The sequence below is a fragment of the Gymnoscopelus microlampas genome (assembly GCF_963454915.1).
Source record: "Gymnoscopelus microlampas genome assembly, chromosome: 8".
Taxonomy (NCBI): Eukaryota; Metazoa; Chordata; class Actinopteri; order Myctophiformes; family Myctophidae; genus Gymnoscopelus; species Gymnoscopelus microlampas.
In genome coordinates, this window is record NC_139945.1 from 9,800,570 (window position 1) to 9,821,229 (window position 20,660).

The 20,660-nt window shown below is 41.7% G+C and overlaps 1 long non-coding RNA gene across 1 annotated transcript; it reads right to left on the reverse strand.

The window, feature by feature from the left end:
• Window positions 1–1,120: 1,120 nt before the first annotated feature.
• On the reverse strand, window positions 1,121–3,856 carry LOC311050443. Its single transcript, XR_014601306.1, has 3 exons — window positions 3,572–3,856; window positions 3,086–3,146; window positions 1,121–2,225 (listed from the first exon to the last, which is right to left on the reverse strand). It is a non-coding gene; the product is annotated as an uncharacterized lncRNA (long non-coding RNA).
• Between the last annotated feature and the right edge of the window lie 16,804 nt (window positions 3,857–20,660).

Sequence of the window (20,660 nt, forward strand, 5' to 3'; positions counted from 1 at the left end):
GGCTCTGGCTCGCGTTGCATTGTGGGACTCGGCTATCCACCGAGTGCTTGAAGCGATGTACTGCAAGTGATGTTTTTTTTTTAAACCCAAATGTCATGTTATATTAACACCATTCCCAGTGGTGGAAAAAGTACTCAAATTATTTACTTAAGTAAAAGTACCAATACTGCAATATAAAAATACTCTGTTACAAGTAAAAGTCCAGAATTAAACATTTACTTGAGTAAAAGTACAAAAGTATTGTCATCAAAATGTACTCAAAGTACTAAATATTTGAAAATAGCCTATGTATAAAATAGTGTTAAAGTGGTTACTGTGTGTTTCATTATATCATAATTTATATCTGCAAAGTAACTGATGTAAGTGATGTTGTCAGATGAAGATGAGGATGGTAGATGATGAAGATGATGATGGTGTGACAGTTTCTTTGGACAAACAGTACAAATGTCTCAAACAACACGTTGACCTCGGCTCTGACCGGTCACCGGTGAGTGGTCACTGCGTGGCACTGAGAAGAATGGTTATCGTAGAGAAGAACACCGAGATGTATTGTTCTGAAAACAGTCCGAGATTAACCTCCTAGTGTTATGGTTAACATATCAGGCTGAACCCATCACAGCAAATCAAAGTTACTGGGACTCCAAGGAGAGTGTTATCTCAAACAGAGCCAGCTCAGCGGCCTTGCACAGAAGTAGAATAGGAGAAATAGAACCATATTATAATCAGAGATGACATTTTAAGCAGGTTTCTGACACTTGATAAGTTATCATCAACAAGATTAACTCTATCAAATGTAGTGGAGTAAAAGTACAATATTTGCCTCAGAGATGTAGTGGAGTAGAAGTGAAAGTATTGGAAATTGGAAATACTCAAGTGAAGTACAAATACCTCTAAATGTTACTTCAGTACAGTACTTAAGTAAACGTAATTAGTTACTTTCCACCACTGATCATTCCATTGATTTAGACACGTTTCAATCACGTTGCCAACACGATTCAGTCGTGTTATTTTAACATCATTCCATTTATTTATAAATATTTTAATCATGTTCTGGTAACACAATTTAGTCATGTTAATTATTCCAGCTACATGATATGATCATATTAGTCCAACACAATCAAACAGTGCAAATTGATTTTATTTCAAATGCAGGGAAACATTACAGTAAAGTGCTTTCTGTGAAACTCTAATTAAAAACACATTTCATATAAACACTATCAATGTTAACATTTGTAATACCTTTGTGTAAAACTATATAAACACTTAAACATATTGTAATACATTTTAGACACCCTCCTTTTTACATAATTATTATTCTTTTACATTTGTTTTTCCAGAATTACCCTATTAACACAGAATACATCATATTAACACAGAATAGAGAATAGAGAAAACAATACATCATTTAACACAGAGATGCAACAACCTTATGAACGTTGAAGTAGGTGACATTATAGTAGCATATTACAAAATTATACTCAGAATAGGGTCACTAGGCTGTTCAGTGATTACTTACACAGGGTACAAAGGTGTGGTGCAGGAAGATGGCCCGGAACCTAGTCTTCATCATTCCAAAGGCACGCTCTATAATGGCACGTGCCCTGGAATGATGGAGGTTGAACCGCTGGGCTCCCACACCAGGTATTGGCCTCCTGTAGGGGGTGATGAAGGGGAGGGGTGCTGGAGGCATGGGTACCCTCCATCTGCCAGGATGAAATGGCCTGGAGGAGAGCAGAGTGACCTCAAGTACAGTGGAATGTAGCGGAGCACTCTGATTGCAGACTGCCTGCAGGATGATGGACGAGAGTTTCCTGTTCTGATAGCACTGATGATCAGGGCCGATTGGTGGTGTTATACGGACATGGCAGCCGTCGATTGCTCCAGCTGCTCTTCCAAAGGCAGCATGTCCAGCCAGCCTTGCAAACCCACGGGTCACTGCCTCCAGGTCTTCGGGGGTATTTGGGAAGTGGATAGCCACCACCTCCCTTGTGACCTTGTGGACAACGCGGTGGACAGTGGAACGAGGCATATCAAACACACGACACCACCCTGTATGATGCTCCACTTGCCAGCCAGAAGAGAAACACCAGGACCTCAAATGTGGCACCCCATCCATGTTGCCGTTCCAGCTTGAGAAGGTCCAACAGTACTGCCAAAGCCTCCCTGCTCAGCTGGAAATCAGGCCGTGTGTCCGCACAGAGTACCTGGGAGTACGGGGGTCTTGGCTGAGTTAGGGATAGAATGAGAAGAATTAGGTTGGTCTGTATCTACTCAACCAGTTTTAACTGAGTGACAGCATTGTAACATTCAACACAGGGTCCTCTCAATCATGAGCTAAAACTGTAATCTAGCTCTGATTCTATCTGTGGTTAATGAGATGCACTATGCTTTGAGACTGTCACTTTAGCTTTTTCCCCAGAACTATACAGAGTGGTTTGATCAAGTCACGTCTGCATCACGTCTGGACACACACACACACACACACACACACACACACACACACACACACACACACACACACACACACACACACACACACACACACACACACACACACACACACACACACGGAAAGTAACAAAGTACATGTATTCAAGTAGGCCTACCTCAAGCTTTGAGGTAGGCCTACTTTTACTTTACTGGAGTATTTCCAATTTGTTATACTTTTACTTCTACTCCACTGCATCTCAGAGGCAAATATTGTACTTTTACTCCACTACAATTATTTGAAAACTTTAGTTACTTTGCAGATAAAATGTATACATGATTACATTATTATAAAACATACATTAACCACTTCAGGTCCGTTTTATACATAGGCTATTTGAAAAAGGTAGATCTACAAGCTCACATGCTACGCGTTGTGAGCTTGTCCATCTGCTACTTTCAAACAGTTTCATACTTTTACTCAAGTACATTTTTAATTCCGGTATTTTAATTGTAACAAAGTACTTCTACATTGCAGTATTGATACTTTTACTTAAGTAAAACGTTTGAGTGCTTTTTCCACCACTACATACACACACACACACACACACACACACACACACACACACACACACACACACACACACACGGTACTTACATTTGAAATTAAATTCCGGGGCACTGGGGGCTGGGGCCAGTATCAATGGGGTCTTCCTCCACTGTTGAATGCAATAAAAACATTACTCAAAAAGGGCTCTTACGCTACTAACGACCACAGTTAATCCACAGCTGAATTTGACCATTAACAAAATTTAAAACAAATACTAGTCGGACTCGTGACATACAACCCACTACATTTCATGTTTAAACACAACAATTACACCAGCCGTATAATCTCAGTAATGTTTAACCACTGACGGGGGGGGGGGGGGGGGGGGGGGGGCATTTGAAAAGGACTACCCCGAAAACAGCTGGCTGTGTTCGGGTAGAAGAAGCACCGCTGGCCGCGGTTTAACGTTAAAGTAGGCTCGTTCACGATACATTTACCACATATATGAAGTTTAAACAACTACATACTATCCTAAAACATATTAAAAGTACATTCCGTGACACAACAACACTTTTAAAAGGTTTTCAAACTTACAGCTTTGGTCCACCATTAAGGCTGGTTCAGGCTGGCTCCAAGTTCGTTCCACGGACAACCGTGGGAGCAACGGCATGTTTGGAAGAGTCAGGCCGAAAACAGGTTGCATTAGACGGCTACGTGAGTTTCACTGGCCGCCCCAGGACCCGACGGGACGGTTCTCTGAATTCTTATTTTTAAATAGTATCACCACATATATGAAGTTTAAACTACTTAATGCTATCCTAAAACATCTTAAAAGTAAATTCCGTGGCACAAAAAAGAAGTTAGAGAGAGTTTTAGAAGTTTAGATGGACGAGAATTTATAGCGGTGGAAAAGATGGCGGCCGCTCAGAAAATTTTCCAGTCAGCTCAGTTCGCGTTGCATTGTGGGACTCGGCTGTTCACCGAAGTGCTTGAAGCGTACATCGCGTGTACGCTTGGAAAAGGGGGAAAGTAGGGCACATTCGAAGGGTGGATTTGAAGGGGTCTTCGAAATGGGACAGCACTTGGCGCGCCACTGTGACGTCATCGCCCTTAAAATCCGCACTTGGAGGCTGCAACCCCTGAATTGAGACAGACCTAATGATAGTATTGGTTCAAGACATGTGGCATTAGTCATGTGATTAATTTTTCTGATTTGTTTTAGCTACTGCTTATGATACAGTTTAGATTAGTTTTATTGTATTTATTTTGGTCATAATTTAACATGCAAGTAACAGTTGTTTATACAATAAAGGCAACAAAATAAATTATGGGCTGAAGCCGAAGCTTATTATGCCCACCTATTAATATTTGAATTATTTAACACATTACAAAATAAATAAATAGAGTTTTTAAATACATTACAGTACATTGCACCCTAGTACGTGCACATAGGAGAATAGAAAGGAATGTCGACGTCTTGTGAGTGTGTTAGAGGTGCAATAGGCTCTATGCACAGCAGCCATATTGCATGCACGCGTGTGCACCCGCGTACGTGCATGTGTCATTGCCCATTGTTGCACGTCCCTGCACTATGATACCTAACCATCAATTTGGTGCAATCAGGTGTGACTCAGTGGGTGACATTTTATTTTTGTGAGACCTCCATCATTTTGTTGTTTTCAGGAAAGAAACAAAAGGGGGGGGGAGGGGGGGCGGCAGAGAGAGGGAGAGCAAGGAGAGAAACAGAAAAATCTAAATCAAAAGATATCTACAGTCCATATACTGTATATACAGCATAAAAAACAGTAGGTATGTACATGAGATTAGTAGCAAAAATAGCACAAAAATAGCATATCGACAAGCAATGCGACTTGTTGAGAGCTTTAGATCGAGATTTTGTGTAGAGGGCACAACTATTACATAGGATTTATGTGGTTAAGTAGCCTATTGTAGTTAGAAGAGTATATCCTACAGTTATGCTATTATGTCACAATCAGGAGGCTATTAATTTACGTGTGCTTTTGACCTCTCTCCTCCCGCGTCAGTCCATTTACGGGATAAAGCAGATTTGGGTTTTTTTTGTTTTTTTTAATGGAGTGAATGTTCGTCTGAGGAATCGACGAGGAAACCGCGGAGACCTACGCATCTAATTCACACTGACCCGCTCTAATCACCAACACACCAAGGTCAAGATCAGTCTAACGAGCATGAGAAACCATTAGAGCAATTAGACGGAGATACCTTTTTTTTTGGTCGGGGCGGGGGGGCTCAGGGGCGGCTGAAGGGGGCCCAGGGGGAGAGGAGAGGAGAGAAAATTACAGCAAAAAGCAGAATGCTGTTCTCTACAGCTCTGCATAGTGCATACAACTGCAGCTGATCACAGTCTTTCTCTCCTCTCCTCTCTATTCTCTTCTCTGCTCCTCTCACCCTTTTCCATCTCCTCTCTCTCTCTTTCTCTCTCTTTCCTCCTCTCTCTCTCTCTCTCTGCTCGCTCTCTCTGCTGCCTTATTCCCCTCACCTCCCGCATCTTCTCTCCACCAATCCATCTCTCTCACCCCCACCACCTCTCTACCAATTCCTCTTCTTATCTGTCTCCCTCTCTCCTTCCCTCTTTCACCTCCCCTCGCTCCCTGTCTGTCACTCTCTCTCTCTCTCCTTCTCTATCACCCCCCCTCCGCACGCACGCACACGCACACGCACACACACACACACACACACACACACACTCTCTCTCTCACTCTCTCTCTCCTCACTGAGCCAATCCCACGCTGCTCCCTTAAAGGCAGAGCGGCACTGTAGTGCCATGTCTGCTTATTATAAGCGACTTTGGGTTAATTTTCCTGGGTTTAACCCTAAATCGCATCGGCTATTTGAAAATAGCAGATCTACAAGCAAAAGCATTGAAAGTAAAAAAAAACTATCTTGTAAGTAAATAGACAAACCTGGAATGTTTTTGAAAGATTTTACAACACAAACCTTATTTCATCAGGGTCCCAGGCCAGGCACAAAATAGATTTTCAGATGGGGGGGGGGGGGGGGGGTCGGTCCGTGGCCAAATACATATTAATTTGGGGGTCCTTGACACGATAATGTTGAGAAACACTGCAAAAAATACAAACGTTTGACTGACCTGCCACAGTCACTTATTGGGGCTTGTTTTTTTACAGACCTGCTTGCTTGTTTCTCTCGCAAAAACCTGGCAACGCCGAGCGGCACAGTGTTGCAACAGTGACACTCGGTGGCAGAGCAAGGCTCTCCCTGACATGGACGGACGGTCTCACACCAGTGTTGCCATGTCCGGTTTGTTTTTTATGAAAAGTTGCTTTTTTGGGCTTGTTTCTAAATTGTAGATCCTTATTTGGGCTTGTTTCCTAAATATCGTTTAAACCAGTGGTTCTAAACTATGTTCATGTCAAGGACCCCAAGATTAATATGCATTCAGACCCCCCCTTCTGAAATGTTTTTGTGCCAGAGAGAGACCCCATACAAGATTTTTGTGCATTTGAAAATATTCTTAAATGTTCAATATTTTTCTTTGAAAATAGCAGATCTACAAGCTCACAACAAGTTGCATTGTGACACGCTGTGAGCTTGAAGATCTGCTATTTTCAAATAGCCAATGTATAGGTAGGCTGCACTAGCGCTCCTGTTTTCGTGTATAGAGGGACGGGTGTATAGGGGCGCGGAGAGATTGCGCCTGATCCCATTGGTTCACCGATCTGTCCGTCAACCCCCGCCCCGTTAACACAACACTACGAGCGACGCCCACTGCACTCTGGTTGGTTGGGGGAATGAAACACTTCCTATACCGGGTACACCGACGCGCTGGTACAGGCTTTTATTTTTTTAAACTAAACAATAAAAGCCTGGAGATCGAGGCTAATGTATATAATGTGAAATAATGCTTATTTCCCTCACACAATCTGGTGAGACTGTATACAACAGCACCACTCGCTTTGATTCATGTGCATTTTTTCAGTACTCACATTTTGTAGGCCTACTTAAGTAAAAGTATCAATACTGAAATGTAGAAATATTCTGTTACAAGTAAATGTCCGGAGTTCAAAATGTACTTGAGTGAAAGTACAAAAGTATTGGTATCCAAATATACTTAAAATACCACAAGTAGAACACACTCATTATGCAGAATGTCCCATTTCAGGTTTTCAAATGTATACAAATATTTTGAAAATAGCAGATCTACAAGCTCAATGCATTGCATCCCGACACATTGTGAGCTTGTAGATCGGCTATTTTCAAATGGCTGAAATGTATATGGCTGAAGTAGTTACTGTATGTTTTGTAATAATAATCAAAATCTACAAATTAACTAGTAACTAAAGCTTTCAAGTAAATGTAGTGGAGTAAAAGTACAAGATTTGGATCCAAAATGTAGAAGTAAAAGTACTGAAAATTGTAAATACTCCAGTAAAGTAAAACAAATACCCCCAAATTGTACTTGAGTAAATGTACTTAGTTACTTTACACTGCTGCAAGTGATAAACCTTTCCCCTGCAGTACAGTGTAGTGAATGCTGGAAGAGAAGAGCAGGCTGGTAGAATAAGAAACGACTGATGACATCAAAGGAATGAAGCCTGCTGGAGTCATGGAGTCTGAGCAGGAGAAGGAAGGATGCTACTGCTAGTAACAATGTGACTGTGTAATATGGACTGTTCACCAATTCTGCTTGAGACTAGATAGGCAGGCAGGCAGACAAACAGACAAGTATTGTAGGTTGCTTACTGAAGGTACTAGGTAGGTAGATAGGTAGATAGATAGATAGATAGATAGATAGATAGATAGATAGATAGATAGGTAGATAGATAGATAGATAGATAGATAGATAGATAGATAGATAGATAGATAGATAGATAGATAGATAGATAGATAGATAGATAGATAGATAGATAGATAGATAGATAGATAGATAGATAGATAGATAGATAGATAGATAGATAGATACAGTAGATACAGTAGATAGATAGATAGATTATTATCAGGCTACCCAAGTAAGTCCCTAAACAGCCTACAGCTAGTCCAGAATGCTGCTGCGCATATACTGACAGGAACCTGAAGAAGAGATTATATCACTCCTTCACTGGCCTCTCTGCACCGGGTCACGGTTAAATAAAGAATACAATTAAAATGTCTCCTCCTCACCTATACAAAGCTCTCAATGGAGAGGCGCCACTGTATCTCAAAGAACCCATTGAGCCTTATGAACCTGCCAGAACCCTCCAAAAAATCCCAAAAAGGTTAGAACAAGAGGTTTCAGGCACCTTAGCTGTGGAATCTTCTCCCAGTTTTGGTCTGTGAATCAGACACACTCTGTATATTTAAGACTAGATTAAAAACCTTTCTTTATGACAAAGCCTATAGCTAGATTGCTTTTCTCAGTACTCAGTCACCCTACAGTCATCCTCTCTCCTCTCTCCCTCTCCACCTCCCCCCTTCCCCTCCCCTTGTGCTTACACCCCCTTCCTCTCTCTTCTTCTCCTCCCTTTGGTTGTGTGGGTTCATGTCCCATCGGTGCAATTGTAATTAACACTGTACGGACTCACGCTCCAGTAAGGCCTGCCACTAATTCCACATCTGGGGACCCGCTCCCCGGAGTTTTTTGTGTCTCCCACTTTGCAGTTCCATGGACTGTTATTACGGACCCCCAGCTGCAGATCAAGTGTGACTCGAGTGTGACTGCGGACCATGTATATTATCTCAACATTCTTATATTATACCATTATATACTATATAACATTATTGTTGTACTATACTATATTATTATATACTATCTTACACTATTTACAATTATTGTTATTGCTACTACTTGTATCTCCCGTCTCCCCCCCCCCCCCCCCCCCCCCGACACGGTCGAGGCAGATGGCCACCTACGCTAGAGCCTGGGTCTGCCTGACGTTTCTTCCAGTTAATTAACTGTTAAGGGGGAGATTTTCGTTGCCATTGTCGCAAAATTGCTTGCTCAGGGTGGGACAATGTTGGGTCTCTGCTTTTCACAGCTTTTCTCTGTTCTGGCCCCACAGTGGTGGATTGAACTCCCCACTGAGAGTCCCCACTGTCAGGACAGCAGAGTCACCTTTCGCAGCAGGCTACCTCTTCGGGAAACACGTTGTCAATTAATTGTACAAGCTCTTGTTTTATTGGATCTTGTTTACTTGATACACTTATTTGTTTTATCTCTTGTTCATTTGATTTTCCTATTTGTCTCATCTGTTTAAACAACACCAGGAGACCTGGTTCTGACCCAGAATAAGTACTTTATAAGATCAGAGCACTACGTCACAGCTAAGCCGGACTTCACATGACGTGTCAGCCTGTGTCCCTTTTCAGAGGTCCCTTCTATGCCCATGTATGGACGAAAGGGGGACAGAAAACTGACATGCCCATGTATGGACGAAAGAGGGACAAAGCCTCATGTAGGCCGACCCTCTGGGTCTGGCAAAGTAGGTAGCTGCTATATTGCACTTTTACCTTAGCACTAGGTATACTCTTAGTTGCTTGTTTTAGAAGAGAATGCACTTCTAGTGATTAGTAGTTTTCTTGCCTACCTATGTTGAATGCACTTATTGTAAGTCGATTTGGATAAAAGTGTCTGCTAAATACATGTAATGTAATGTAGGTACTAGGTAGGTAGGTAGGTAGGTAAGTAGGTAGGTAGGTAGGTAGGTAGGTTGGTAGATAGGTAGGTAGGTACTGTAGACAGACAGACAGACAGACAGACAGACAGACAGATAGACAGACAGATAGATAGTAGGGTATTTTATAGCGCTATCGGTACACTGCTCTGGGTGTGAGTCATGTGGAACAAAGTTACGTAAGCTGGTAGTCAGTAGTGCAGTCAGACTGCTGCTGCTGGTGCAGCAATCAATCCACAGATGAACACTCTCCGTAATCCGTTGAGGGGGGAATCACAGGGGCTGTCAGCGGCAAGATAAAACGCACCGCAGGAAAAGATTGGCGGGGAGTGGGTGGGGGTGGAAGGTGGGGTTGGGGTGTCTGGGGATGGGACTACACCGAAATATAAAGAAGTCAGTCGACAAACCAATATTTTCTGCAGTATTTCAATGAAATCGCTGGCTACAAGTACATGTCACACCAAAAGTGCTGCAAATTACAGCTTTTTGATGTCAAGCAGACACTTGGAGAGGTGCAGGGGCCGGTGACGGGTGCTGCTGTGTACCTGCCTGATTCTGAAAGGTCGCCTTGACACTTTGAGAAGTGTCACGCAAGTTATGTGTGTGAAACAAAGGAAAAAAAGGTTGCCGTGATGACAGGTGGTGCTAGTTTACTACTGTTTTAGTGCTAGTGCAGTAGCTGTACCCTCTTATGAATAGATGTTTGATATGGTGCAATAGACCAGTGGTTCTCAAACCTTTTTTTTTTATTTCAAGGACCCCTCATAACGCTGGGAGTGTACAAATGTAACCGAACAGACCCGTAAGGTCCGTCCATTTGTACACTCTCAGAGTTACAGACCTGTAGGCCTAATTGTTCATTTGGTGACCCCCCTCAAGGAAGGTCCCTGGACCCCACTTTGAGAACCACTGCAATAGCTTTTGTATTGCCGATTTGACATCTTAGTCATTGAGAAATGGATGAACTGATATAGTACAACTTCTACAAAAGCATGTGTGCAAATTTTATTCATGGCACACAGCCATGGCCCTGGACTGGTCTGACTACACTACATCCTGCGGTCTCCAAATCTCCTGCCTCCACTGCCACCCACCCACACACTGCACCACAAATTATTAAGACATTACTTGGTTCAACGCCTGCCTTCAAAAATACACAATGCTGTCGTGTTCGTAGGTTAGTAGTATACAACCAAACTTTGATGCTGTGGAGGTATTGCCTCTCAGCCTCTCACCTTTTTCATCAATTCCACACAGTGTGTACACATCTTTGCTGTACGTCGTTTCGGTTCCTGGACTGCCTGGTCAGCATAAAACCCAAATCCCAGAAGTCTAGTGGAGAAACACTTTCATATCTCCTGAACATCAGTTTGATTTTTTTTCACATTTTCACATTTCACTCCAAATTCCATTTTAAAATATTTGTCTCAAGGGAGTGACGTTGGAGGTGGGTTTTTCGCAGCTTATGATGTGTTAAGCCTCAGATAATAATATATACCATTTTCATTTCGTAAAATATTTGAGCTGCTCGACTGCCAAAGAAAACAATTTCGTGAAATGTCTACAAACACTCTTGCGAGCACGGCCTATCCTGCAATAGGAGCAACCCCCAGAGCAAAGACACCAAATTGATGTCTGTGGCAAAGGTCTCACGCTTTTGTTTTAATGCGGTCCCATTCTCACAGGTGCCGACAAATAAACAGGTATGTTATAAGATTATGCTTACCGGTAGATACTTATGTAAACATCACCCAGCTGTACCAAACATCACATGCAATACACAAATATGAATCCCATATGCTTAGGCCTACTTAAAATATCGCTCCACGGATTCCTCATAAATACGTAGACAAAGGTATGTAGGTGGGATGAGGGTCTCAGGAGAAAAGTCTGTCTGTCCGTCTGTGACCAGCTACTCTTCGGCACTGTTGTGTGTGTGCATGTGTGCTTATTTTATTTATGAAGACAGGCCTACTGTATGCATCTATAAAGATGTGTGTGTGTTGATGCGCAAACCTTTTCAAACACCAGGCAGAACAGTAAGCTTGGATTAAAGATGGTGAGAGATGACTGCTCCAATTCCAAACATTCAGTGATGTGAACATTTATTTTTACCAAATTTGAAATGGCTCAGGTAATGCAAAGCCAAGTCTTCAGATGTTTTCATGATTTTTTTTTTCGGTTTTTATTCGGTTATTTATTAATTTCTTATTATTGTATTCGGGTTTTTCTCGGTTTTTGAATTAATGTATTATTATTTTTTACCTCAAAACATTAAAGGCATTGTAGGGAGTTCAGACATAATCAAAGAAAAAAACTGTTGTCAAACACCGCCCCTCCAGCAGTTCTTTTCCCCGACCACCAGGGGGTGACGCAGGGGGGACTTTTTAAATGAGTCGTGCCCAAAATAGGTTGCCTTATGCGGATACAATTCGCGGAAATGCCCGACCCTACGGTTCTCTGAATTTATATTTTTAAATAGGCTCTTTCATGATAAATTGACCACATATATGAAGCTAAACAACTAAATTCTATCCAAACGATTTTTTAAAAGTAAATTATGTGCCTCAAAAAAGAAGTTTGAGAGCGTTTTAAAACCGAAAGTAAAAAGTTGATACGGGCACGGACGCGCACGGACACGCACATGCGTGCGTTAATTTACGACCCGGACATAAACAACATGAACATAAACAGAAGGGAAAATACGGATTTCAGACAGAGGACTGTGTTTCAATGAAGGAAAACACCCCAGCATCATTATATAGTGGCTGATAGAGGGGAGAAAATGCAAAAAATATATATATACATATTTTTTAAATTTAGGCTTAATGTTCCCTACAATGCCTTTAAGTCGGGTGTCTTTGCGCGATTTCGCGTTGGCCACTTTAGCCACCTCAAGCCAATATCATATAGTCAGTTCTGTTCATAACCAGTGGTGGAAAAAGTATTCTCATGTTTTACTTAAGTAAAAGTATAAATACTGCAATGTAGAAATACGCCCTTACAAGTAAAAGTCAATTCAAAATGTATTTCAGTAAAGGTACAAAAGTATTGGTATAAAAATGTACTTTGAGTAACAAAAGTAAAGTACTCCAGTCCTTGTTGTGAGTACTTTTACTCGAAATGTAGCCTTTATAGGGTGAGATCTACAGCTCACAGAGATCTACAAGCTCACAGAGCTTGTAGATGTATCTGCTATTTTCAAAAAGTTTTTATACATTTGAAAACTTGAAATGGGACATTCTGCATAATGAGTACTTTTACTTTTGATAAGAGTGCATTTTATAGACCCCTTAACAGACGACGTCACACTGATAAGAACCAGTATGCGTGCAACCAGTATGCGCTCAATGAAACCCATTCTGTCAGGTCTCGAAACAATAGGTTGGGAATTGATTGCGTGAAACCATCACCTGTGCATCCAGTCTCAATGTTAGTAAACAAATAATTGGTCTATACTTTTGCACTTTTACTTAGGCACGGCGGCCATTTATGCACATTAAACATTCTGTACTCACTCACAATAGATGTCCCTCCAACGTCCAAATATCTCCTAAATTCATCATTTCTAGTTGAAAACATGCTATTTTCTGTCTCATCATAAATCCTGTTTACTTTTCTCACCCGACCCCGGCCCTTCTAGTGTTGCCATGTATTCTGTGAGAGCAATAAGCAACCGGTCAATGAATATTATATGTTTATGAATTGAATACCAAGGACCTCAATGGAAACAAGACCGCAAGGAGTTTTTTTTGGACGGACCTTTTAGACAAAGTGTTTTAACTGTACTTTCTGCCAATAAAATATTCAATCAATCAATCAATACTAAGGGCAGGTTTTCGCAAATGTTTGCTTTTTACATTGACTTTACCTGGCAACTCACTCTCTCTCTCTCTCTCTCTCTCTCTCTCTCTCTCTCTCTCTCTCTCTCTCTCTCTCTCTCTCTCTCTCTCTCTCTCTCTCTCGCACACACACACACACACACACACACACACACACACACACACACAGTCTGACACAGACAAGTCGCGACGCACGCAGCGCGCATACAGTGATTATGTGTTTATTCCTGCACTATACCTGCACCCAGGGATCTTGGTACATAGAAATTGATCTATTGAAGATTCTGACTTTCAAATGTACATTTTTTGTTTTGATTGTATTGCTGTATTGTTGTATTGTGCTTTTTGCTTTGGCAATGTAAACGTATGTTTTCTCATGCCAATAAAGCCCTTTGAATTGAATTGAATGGGTAGCTAGCTCAGCTGTGTGATGGGGGTCCGTAGCCCTAATGCATGTCAAACTGGGGGTCCTTAAAATGTATATTTTCAAATGGGGGTCCGCGGGCTAATAAGTGTCCATTTGGGGGTCCTTGACATGAAAAAGTTTGAGAACCACTGCCATAGAGGACCACAGATCTCATGTGGTCCGTCCATGTGACACCTAGTGCCATTCATAGCATTCTTGTGTAGACTCCATCCAGGGCCCTTTCCTGTTGTGCTGTGAGAGTCCCTATCTCTGGGATGTAGGCATAAGTGCTTAAAAATATCAACATATTTCAGAAATCATACAGTAACAGATGCTTGGCCAACTCGTTGTGCTTTAACACCATCTGAGGTGTTCAGGGAACCACATGAGAGTATAGGGGAAGCCTGTTTTATTTTTTGCTGTGAAAGATATTCTTTTGTGCTGATGGAAAATCTCCCCTTTCATTTATTTGCATGTATGCATATCCCTGCAGGCGTTATGGGCGGTCAACTCGCCACAATTGGCTGCTCAGGGGACCCATAGTCAGCAACAACACATGTTATCGTCGGGCAGAAACCTCGTATCTCCATGTTTCAACTTTGTATGTTTTTTTTCTCCCGTAAATTAATGCCGTACTTCATCATGCAAGAGTGTCGCACAAAAGTAGCAAAAATAGCAGATCTACACCTTGTAAATCGGCTATTTTTTCTATATAACACAACTTTTTTTACAATAATAAAAAGGAACCGTTTTGGACATAGGCCTAGAAGGTTTCCACCCGATAGCGATATGTAAAAAAAAAAAAGGAAACTGGGAGGCGGTCCTCAACGCCCCAGCAAAGCATGTGTGTCATTTGGGGTCCCACGGGAACCCCTTTTTTTATTTTTTTCCCTCAGTACTGCACTTATTGCATCTCAATCCACGTGCTGTCACATGTCACTATACATGTGACACGTGACACATGTCATAGACACGTGTTTTCTTGTCTGCAACCAGTGGTGGAAAAAGCACTCAATAGTTTTACTTAAAGGTAGGGTAAGTGATTTTCTTTGGTTAAAATAAAAAATAAATAAAAAATTGTGTTAAATAGCTCTATATTCTGATAATACTCATTGCTATAGAGTGTTTGTTCAGTAAAAGGAGTCTCCTTGTCTCTCCAGCTCTTTATAAAACAGAAAATGCATTTTCGTTTCAGTTTCAGTTTCATTTCCAATTTTATCCAATCAGGATAGAGAACTTAATCAGGATACAGATTAAACATGTGAAATTGGAAGTGATGACACTAAGAAATGAGCAGGCAAAATTGGAACTGGAACACTATAAAAAATAAGCTTAAAAATGGGTACTTTCTCCTGATTGGATGAGAATTTGACACCTACCGGAAAATGTATTTTCTGTTTATTAAAGAGCTGGAGAGACGGGGAGACTCCTGTTACTGAACAAACACTCTATAGCAATGATTACTATCAGAATATAGTGCTTTAACCTTTTAACAAAATACTTTTTGTTTTAACCAAAAAACATCACTTACCCTACCTTTAACAGTCGAATGCTTCGAAAAACTAAAAAGAGTGGACAATAACTCAAAATGAAAGTGCTCTCTCTCTCTCTCTCTCTCTCTCTCTCTCTCTCTCTCTCTCTCTCTCTCTCTCTCTCTCTCTCTCTCTCTCTCTCTCTCTCTCTCTCTCTCTCTCTCTCTCTCTCTCTCTCTCTCTCTTTCTCTCTCTCTCTCTCTCTACCCCACCCCCTCCCTCCTCAGAGTGAAATATCAGTTCAGTGAGAGCTCCTGTTACACACCAGAGCTGTTACATGCCGAGCATCTGACTCTACTGTGAGAAAGCAGCTGGTCCGTGGCGGGTCCGATCCAAACAGCGGCAACGGTGTACCGTCTGCATCGGCGTCTGTGTTTGGCCTTCTCCTCCTCACCGAAAAACCTGGCACCTCCGTGTGTTTTGGCAGCCCAGTCTGCCGTCCCTCGCCCCCGCTACGTCACACTTCACAAATTAACATTTTATAGGACAGCAACGTGGTGTGGGTGCTCGAGAACAGCTTGCCAAGCAACCGAGAATGAAGCAAGCTGGCACTGAATGTGCTGCTAGTTCTACCCCCCCACTCCCTAACGCAACAACCTTGAACCAGTTTGTTAGTCTCCCAAATGAACAGCGAACGGCGTTGAGATTTGAATAGCATAAATAAATGAATGAGCAAACATGCCGGCGCAAGGCCCAAATTCGCTCCAGTGGCAATCTAGGGCTTGCACTCCCCGTGTAATGATCTGCAAATAGCTGGGCACCAGAGATAAAATTCAATTGGTCCCCCCCAAACCGCCAAAGTCAGCCACATGGCAAATAGGCTGTTACCGTTTAAACCAAGACCTCTGCCACGCACCTGCTAGGATCTGAACATGACAACGCAACAGGGGCCACTAGACAGTGTTGGAGTACTCTATCGCAGGGATTCTCAACCTGTGGCCCGGGGCCCACTTGTGGGCCGTGAGGATATTGCAAGTGGGCCCCCAAATAATTGGCAAAACACTAACTTGATGGTAATATAAAACATTTTAATACTAAAAAGTCATATCAATAAATAATAACTAAAAATGTTCTATGTTAGTTCCATTGATCTAAGTCGGAACCCAATCAATTGATTCGCCATTAAAACATTCGCTGGTTGGAATAACGTGTTCCTTTCCCGTGCTACGTCCAACCAGGGAAACTCTCCCCTGTCAGGTGACGGTTGGCAGAGGGAAGGTAGTGCCCAGGATTACATAGACAATTGGCACTGGGTGTAAAAAATGGGGTTACAAAATTGTGGGATAAAAAAATCATTCGCTGAAAACTCACGCGGCCCACCCATCTGACCTCTTAACACGGCAGCTTTTGACATTTTCAAGTGGGCCCTGATCTCGAAAAGGTTGAGCACCAATGCTGCTCTATCGCATTGAACGCGCCGAATTGAATCATTGTCTAAGACTTGAATTATTTAGGGATTTTGAGCTTTTGCCCTGTTTCTCTGGGGCGGCTGTCTCTATTTGTGAGCTGCCGCTGCCTACAGTAACAATCCAATTTATCCTCTGAAATGTTCTTATCTTATCTTGTACTGTACAGTTTTCCCCTTTCATTGACTCTGTGCTTTATCTGTCCTGTCACTGGAACCATTAAACACGTACGGCCTAAGAGTCATGGTACAGCGGAAGCTGAACACATAATATCAATATTATTGAGTTATGCGGCAAAACATTTGTATGGATGTATTTCTGCATCCCTATGTGAATAGCGAAACGTGTAATAACAATGATTTTGAGTGCCTGGATGGATTGCACACCCAGAAGAAGAAGAAGAAGAAGAAGAAGAAGAAGTAGAGGAAGAAGAAGTAGAGGAAGAAGAAGAAGAAGAAGAAGAAGAAGAAGAAGAAGAAGAAGAAGAAGAAGAAGAAGACAGCGGCCCGTTGACAAAACGGGGGGGGGGGGGGGGGGGGGGTAGCCCGGTTCAGACCAAAATGCCAGGGCTGAATTTTGGTCCCAGTCTGGCCCTGGAAGAAGAAGAAGAAGAAGAAGAAGAAGAAGAAGAAGAAGAAGAAGAAGAAGAAGAAGAAGAAGAAGAAGAAGAAGAACACACTAGCCACTGCTGTTACCGCTGAGCAACATAATTCCAAAGCAGTAGTTTGTAAAACTACAGGAACAATAATTCCAGGCAGCAGTAGACTGTGGTTCTAAGACTACGATTCATGTTGCCAGTAGTTTGGGCCGCTAACCTCTAATACAGTGGTTCCCAAAAATGTTAGCTTCAGACCCAAAAGAGAACTAATGAAAATAGCCAAACCGCAATCTCATATCATTTCATGTTTTCTCTTATTTTCATTTATAAATGTTTTAATGGAATTTCTTAGATTTTTGTTTTTAAATGTATGAAGTTCTTCTTAAAAATGTACAATTTTATTCATAATGTTGGATCTTTTGAAACCTTTTTATTTTTATTTTATTGCTGTTGTTGTATGTTGGATATTTACTTTGATATTTACTCACAAGCAGTGTTGGGCAACGTTACTTTTAAAAGTACTCGTTACAGGATTACCGCCATTAAAACATATTCCATTACGTTACAGGATTACCTTCTGAGGAAAGTAACTTGTTAGATTATTGTTCTGTTACCGACAAATAAAACCCCTCTGTGAGGAAGTTTGATAAACATAACATCAAGAGTGCAGCTGCAAGACCACATTGGAAACAAGTGTTTCCTTTTAATGAGTTATCCTGGGTTTAAGTTATAGTGTGAAGGATTTTACTTGGTGGAGGTGGAACTGTGCTGGGCTCCAAGGCTATTTGCATTGTACTTCTCCTCCTTTCACCAATAAATCCAAAACTAGTGTGAATGCTTCCACGACTGTACTAAAGGGCAACCTCTCTGTCTTCTCTCAATCTCGGTGCGGCAAATTAATGTAAAAAAACCACAGAGTACTCCTGGCCTGGACACCGATTTCTGTGTAACACCGGCGTTATTTCTAATGCCGTTACACAACCCATAAAAATGTGTGCGCGACCCACAAATTAGTCCCGACCCATAGTTTGGGAAACAGTGCGCTATTATATAAAGAATAATGCTCTTCTCGATTAATCGAAAAAACAAATCGATTGAATGATTGCTAAGGAAGTAATCGATAGTTGCAGACCTAGTTCATTTAAACTGATTGAGCATGTTGGATCGGTGCCGGAGGTCGTGGGTGAGGGAGAGCTCTGTGATTGGCTGTTCAGCCTGCTCAAATCAGAGCAGGAGAAGACAAACAGGAGTGAGCAGAGAGCCAACATCAGATAAAAAGAGGACACTCAGAGGCAGTACTGACGTCAACTCAGTGACTATCTGTGACACCAGCGCCAGTTGCACATTTACACAAGGCACAATATCTATTGGTTTTCTGAGTCTATGTACGGGACTGTATAAACCGTAACGTTGGAGCTATGTAAATAGTGTGTGTGGGTGTGTGTGTGTGTGTGTGTGTGTGTGTGTGTGTGTGTGTGTGTGTGTGTGCGTGCGCGTGCGCGTGCGTGTGTGTGTGTGTGTGTGAGAAATAGACGTTATGTGAGGACAATTGTCCTGGTCCTCACAAAAGAAATGGGTGTTTTATGGTTAAAACAGAGTTGAGTTTGAATTAAACCTGATTTAAGCGACATCTGATCAGTTGACATCATGCCTAATATATGCTCCGTTGCACAATGGTGTCACGCACTAAACAATTGCTGACCTACACTCTCACAACACGTCGCATCACAACGCGATATGAGCTTGTAGATCTGCTGTTTGACATGAAACTAACCAGCGTGTTGTGAGTTAAGCAAAACTGCCAGATTTTCCTGCTATCTGCAGCAGCCATAATTAGGTGGTTGAAGTACTCTGCAGATTGAAGTACATCTAACAAGTAGTCTATCACTTCAATCAAAAAGGCATTAGGCCAATGTTCACGCTCTACTAAGTCTGCAATTTTTATCTGTGGGTGTGAGATGGTTGTCAGAAAGTTTCAGTTCAGAAACCACATAAAGAAGATTTTGACAATGATTAATTATTGTCGGCTACTTTTAGAGCTAGTTCTAATAATAATAATAATAAAGGTTATGGGTTTCACGCAGCTATGGGTTCATGGAAATTAATTAGCATGAATGTAACTTGAAAATAGGAAATAGGAATCATCCAAACAGATGTTACAAGGCATAGAAGGATCAAAGAGCAGAGTTATCATCAAAGTACATTACCAGAGCGTCCATTTACTTTAAGTGTGGCTTCTTGGTTCAGGGTCAACGTGACAACAGGGCGTTGTATAGATGCTGGGGGATGCTAACTCAGGTCATACTGCATACTGACACACATACAATTTTACACCTTGTGAGCTTAGCTTTTAAATGCATTACATCCACAGGTTTTGCATGTATCAACTCTTGCATATTAAGTCATGTCGAAAAAGCAAATACCCCCAAAAATAACAAATGTATTAACCACTTTCAACCTGCCGTCCTTGCATATTATTACAGGCGAAGATATTCAAAAACGTTTCAAAATGTCCCCAATGTCAAACAAATTAATGAATGAATAAATAAATACATAAAACTTTCTTATTAAATAAATAAACAAACTAGCCAATGTACAAGATCATAACGCATCACATCAGTAGCACCCTGCTGTATGAGTTGTGCACATCTCACACCTGGAACTTGTCCGAGTATAACCGGAGTAGGCCACTTTGCTGGAGTTGAAACCATTCCTCATGACTTGAGGTCAAGGCTGAGAATGCAAAGATATCAATGCCACAACTAGGCTGGGGTTTTTTTTGCATTCTGAATTGCAAGAAGCATGAACCAGTTGAAGACCACGGCGCAGTGGCGTTGCCTTTCAGACTTCATGTACACGCCGTCGCAATGAATCCGTGACCTGTCCTGAATTCGGGGTTGCATGCGGCATGCACAGCAGCGGCATGCAACAAACAGACAGCACGGACAAAGACAGTCATTTATACCGTGGGACAGCATTATTCCATAGGATAATAGTTATGCCAATTCTAAATCAGCAGACTGTAAAGGACTCGCTTCGCTTCTCTGCCAAAACATTCACCGGCTGTGTCTTGTGAAATTAGTTCTGCATAGGTGATCACTTGTGGAGGCTCAACCCACGAGTGGAAATATGATTTCAATGCTTTAGCACGAAGAGCTAAATCCATGATCTTCTCCAAGCTGATGAAATTGCGAACGCACTTCAAAGGATTATGCAAAAAAAAACATAACATCCAATTAGTATGTGGAA